This window comes from Phalaenopsis equestris, unplaced genomic scaffold (assembly GCF_001263595.1).
Source record: "Phalaenopsis equestris unplaced genomic scaffold, ASM126359v1 Scaffold000362, whole genome shotgun sequence".
Classification (NCBI taxonomy): domain Eukaryota; kingdom Viridiplantae; phylum Streptophyta; class Magnoliopsida; order Asparagales; family Orchidaceae; genus Phalaenopsis; species Phalaenopsis equestris.
In genome coordinates, this window is record NW_018164804.1 from 210,259 (window position 1) to 216,022 (window position 5,764).

The following is a 5,764-nucleotide window of genomic DNA, read 5'->3' on the forward strand; positions in this document are numbered from 1 at the left end:
CCCTAAGAGATAAAGATTATCTGACGATTAATTAAATATGGATAAGCGACCTTTGCGACAGTAGAGCGGGAACAGGTATCGCGGCCTTTCGGGATCGAGCGGGAGGCGAGAGCGGTTTCACGACAGCGGGGGATCGCGATATTTCACGATCGGGAGCAGAAGCGGGGTTGGGGTCGGGACGCGAGCGGGAAACCGGGAGGGCGGATCGGGCTCCAGCTCTAACATGGATAAGTACATAATGCATTGAAAATCTTTTTTTTTTTTTTTTTATCGATATAATGTCATGTTTTAGAAGAATAAAATCGAATTGTTGGTTAAAAGAGCTACATATGTCCGCAAGGAAAATTTTGGGTGCATTCTGAAGCCTAAAAACCATATCTCATTAGCATATATAGGGATCACAATTATGCTCTAAATATTCAAAAATAGCTATTTATGAAACAAACAACATATTATTATCGCTTAAAATAATACAATCGACATCATTATGAGCATAACAAAGCTCCGATTTAAATCTTTTAATTTTATGAAACCATTTCATTTTTAAATATATATTTACTAATTTACTTTTTTCATTATTATCAGTTTCATTAATACTTAAATTTCGATTTTAAGACAAAAGAGTTTCTTCACGTGTAAGTCAACCATCATAGAATTAGTTAATTTATGAAAAAAATTATCTTCAAATTCAATAAGATATGTATAGAAGAGAATATTATTTGACGGAGATCACATGCATGAGAACTCTTTGTATAATGCATGTGTATAATTGTTGTACAAGGAGTTCTCGTGCATGCAACTGCATACATAATAATTTTTCATTACATTGAGGATGATGTATAGCAGCGGAGGAAGGCGTCAGCAGGGTGGCATGCCTCGGGTTGGAGCTTAAAGCGGTGGATGTTAGTCGAGCGAGCGAGATGAAGTAGAGTGATGGGAAGAGGGGTGAGAGTGTAAACAAGGAAGAAGAAGACGATGTTGTGGGAGTAGAGAAGGAAATTCGGCTTGTCGGCGGAGTAGCAGAACCATAGAGACTCGGCGGTCGTCAGGTTGCTGCCAAGGGTTTCCTCGGCCTCCAGAATGCTTTTGTAAGGTAGCATATGGCAGTATGTTCGCTTTCTCGTAAGAGAAGAGGCAAGCAGTGCTTCTTTGTATTGTGCAAGCTGGGTGGATCCATAAATAGCAGAGTAGCAAGGGATATAAAATGACATAGGTATGAGCCAAGTAAATTTTCTTCTTAATAATGTAATATTATTTTGGGAGATTTACATGCATGCCAGTCTAAATATTTTAGGCCTCCTTTGGCTGGATTGTACCGTTGGGAAAAGATGGTTTAAACGGATGGAGATGGCTACAAAGATGATGCTCGCAGCACGATGAAAGAAATTCTTAAATTTAGCTTGTAATCGGATTTAATAAATTCAGATTTATGTCGTAAAAAAGACTGAAAGTGGGAGGAAAAATGAACTGAGAAAATTTAATTTAATGAAACATTGGATTTAATTTCCATCCTTTTAATGTTTGGTGGAATTTACACTAAATTAATGACTAAATCCTATATAAATTTTGCTACCAAAGGCTCCCTAAATTTAATAACAGAGTCATTTTCTTTTAGTTAATTACAGTTTGTTTTCAAAAACTATAATTAATTGCTGTATCGTTGTTTACTTTTTGCTAATTGTGCTATCTGATATGCATATATATAAGAGAATGTGTATACCAATTGAAATTAATTTGCACAATAATTGATATAAAAGCCTGAAAAAGAAGGTAGACATGGCTATGCCAAAACTTGATATTGAGAAGTTTATTGGGGAGAATAATTTAATTCTATGGAGAGTTAGGATGAGGGCACATGATATCCAATCTAATGCAATTTCTAGAGAAGAATTGGAGGCCATGGCTGATGGGATAAGGGCAAGGGAATTCAATTGAAAGCCCATGGTTCCATTTTCTTGTCATTGGAAAATGAAGCCCTAAGGGAGGCAGTAGAAGAATCAATCATTAAGGTTTGGCCTTTTCTTCAAGAGATCCTTGGCAAAACTGTTGTTATTAAAGAAACATCTATACCATTCTCGGTGTATGGTAAGGATTCGAGAAAATAAATGGTTGATTTTAATAAGATGTTCGTGATGGTAAGAATGTGGATGTGAGGATAGAAGAAGAGGAATATCAAGCAATAATTCTTTTCAGCTCCTTGCAATACATATGGGCATATATAGTAGACACAATTTTAACTTTAGGCTTCATTAATATGTCCTGACACGAGGGTAATATTAGTGTCAATAACATTAAAACAATGTAATTGTAACTGTAGGTTAGTAGTATTATAATATCTTACTTAATTTAGTTTAAATTGCTTTGTTTATTGTTTTTTTTAATGGAAGTTTTGGCTCTGTTTAGAAAAAAAATGACTGTAAAACTAGAAGCTTCAGTATCAATTTAAAATAGAGTAATACAATTACTGATGTAACCTAAAATAAATAGAACCCTATTTGATAGGATAAGGAGCATGTTAACAAGTGCAAGGTTATAGAAATTTTTTTTGGCTAAAACCTTAAACACAATATGTTAGTTAATAAATTGATCTCCCTCAACAACAGTTAAAGTGAAAACAACTATGGAGTTATGTACAAGACATGATCCAGATTACAATAATTTTAAGAGTCTTTAGTTGGGCAACTTATGCACATGTGAAAAGGGATATGCTAGATCCTAGAGCATTAATATGTGTCATTTTAGTTTATTTTGAAGGTGTAAAAGGACCTTCTTTGGTGTATTGAATTGGGATATCAAAAGTGTATCACAACTAAAAATGTAATATTTAAGGAATTCCAAATACTTGCTTCAAAATAGGCTAAAATTGATGTGCAAGTTAACAAGTTTGATAATTTAGCTAGAAATGAACAACAAATATAACAAAGTTGATGAGTATGAAAATATTTTACAAGAACCTGAAAATCATTCACCTATTGTTGAGCATTCTGTTGATTTACAAGATTATTTCCTCATAAGAGATAGAAAGAAAAGAAATAAGACCACATCCATGGCTTGAGTTTTGCAGATGTTATTGCATTTGCATTTGGAGATGCTATAATACTTTCAAGATAACAGATTTGATAAAATTTAGGTGGCGATGAACAATAAAGAAGACAAAGTTGATAAGTATGAAAATATTGTATAAGAATTTAAATAATTTGCACAATAATTGATATAAAAGCCTGAAAAAGAAGGTAGACATGGCTATGCCAAAACTTGATATTGAGAAGTTTATTGGGGAGAATAATTTAATTCTATGGAGAGTTAGGATGAGGGCACATGATATCCAATCTAATGCAATTTCTAGAGAAGAATTGGAGGCCATGGCTGATGGGATAAGGGCAAAGGGAATTCAATTGAAAGCCCATGGTTCCATTTTCTTGTCATTGGAAGATGAAGCCCTAAGGGAGGTAGTAGAAGAATCAATCATTAAGGTTTGGCCAAAGCTCAAATCAATCTACTAAAGTTGAGCATTCTACTGATTTACAAGCTTATTGCTTCGTAAGAGACAGAAGGAGGAGCTAAATAAGACCACCTTCAAGACTCGAGTTTTCATATGTTATTTTATATGCATATGTATTGATAAATCAAGGGGAAGAAAAGAAACCATCATCTTTTAAAAATCTTATAAAAATCTACAGACTTTGATGCATGAAATGCTGTGAAGCACCAATAATCACAGAAGTATATATGTCTATGAGGTAATATATGAAAAAGAGTCCGCGTATCGATCCCACAATTAACAGTTTAATTTTCAATTAAGTCAAACTTCTTGTTTATTAATCCTCGGCTTAACTTGAATGGTTGAAGAATTGCTTTGTTTATTGTTTTTTTTAATGGAAGTTTCGGCTCTGTTTAGAAAAAAAATGACTGAATTTTAAAATTACTAAATCCTAAATTCTACAAAATATAAAACATAAGTAAAAGTAGTGGTGATTTCTTTCGAGTGAAAAGTTGTCCCCTAAATTGAATATTAAAAATCTAGGTTTAACTAAGTTATTAGGATAAGAGTGACAATCAAGAATAATTTTCAAACTTATCCCCTCCAACCGGTCCAAGGATGACGTTTATAAAAATACACTTTATTTCTTAAGTCTGAAGATTTTCCTATGCGCTCCTCCTTTGGTGCATGGGTACCAATACTATTATTAGCTTATTTTCATTCATTTGATTTTACATTAATATTTTTACTTATATTCTATATAATACAACACGAACATCTTCCACAAGTATAAAATTAACATAAAAATGTGTTAAAAATGATGTTAGTGAAATATATGATAATCAATCTAATTTTTTTTATAATTTAGCCTATTAGTTATTCATACTTTTTGCTTTTTCAGGTATTTTTGTGCAATTGCAGCGTATATGTACCAATGAGAGCTTGAAAATGCATTAAAGAGACTGCCGAGTGAACTCAAAAGAAGCTACTTCAGAAATCAGTCCAATGGAGAGCCAAATAAAGTTCAGATAGAGTTGCGCCTAGGCGCCACCTTAGGAGCGCCTATGCACTACCTAAGCTCAAGTCCACATTGTATATGGAATGCATGGAGCCATACATGGTGCACATATGGGTTCCTTCAAATTAACACATGATAATGGCACCTTGGCGCTGGTGCCCCTTCAAAGAGTTGGAGCTTCACTATAGTGGCGCCTTGACGTCAACTACATGAGAGAAAAACAAACTGAAATTGAAGAAAGAGAATCTTGACACTGCAAGGAGAAATTCTGATGCTTAAGAACCACCATTGGGAGTCAAGTAGTTCCATTCGTATGGCGGCGGAGGATGCTCTAGTGTGCTACCATTGTCTCGACATTTCATCTGAGTGAGAGTGAGAAAGAGAAAATTTTGTGGGGGATTATTTAGGAGGATTGTCGAAGAGACTTGTGAACATCAGTGAAAGAGTTGTGGATATAAATTTTCAACTTAAGGGTGAAATCTATCCGGGTTTCTTATTTACTCATATACTTTGTGCTTTGATTAAGAAAATATTTTTCTTATTTTTTCGAAGCATGTGTTGCCCATAATCCTCTTTTCTTCTCTGATTTAGTGAGTAGAAGTTGTCAGCTTTTGAAGTTTGTGGCTTGTATGCATCGTCATTGTAGTGGTGTTTTAGTTGTTAAAACTTCAATTACATTCAATATGACCAATTGAATTATTAAAATTATTATGAACCGAGTTTCTGAAGTATCGACCCACGCCTAAAGTACAAAGTTAGCAGCCGATAGCGACAAGTTCTGCGAAGGGTGTCTAACGATCGTCAGAGACCTATGGAACGTAACATAACCCGACAACGACAAGCTTCGTGAGGGGTGCATAAACGATCATCATGCACCCAAATCATAAAATTTATACCGGACCGTAACAATATTTTTGAGAGGTGGACAACTCAAAGACTCCCCTCGGCGAGCGACTACAAGACTTCCCCGGGGGGAGCAACTCTGGGACTCCCGCAGGTGATGACGAAAGTATCAGAACCGAGCATGAAAAATACCTAGCAAGGAGTACCATTAGTAAATTACGTGCTCAAGATTTCTTTGATTTATTAAATTTCTTGTTCTTATCGCAGCTTTTCCTGTCAAATAGCAAGAAAATTGAAGAACTTAATGTGTACCCAAAAAATGATCTGCACAAATCTCGAAGAAATATAATAATCGATCGACTCACTTCAATTGACTGACCAAGCTCTCTCCCTTGATCACCTCACTTCAGTCGACCGACACA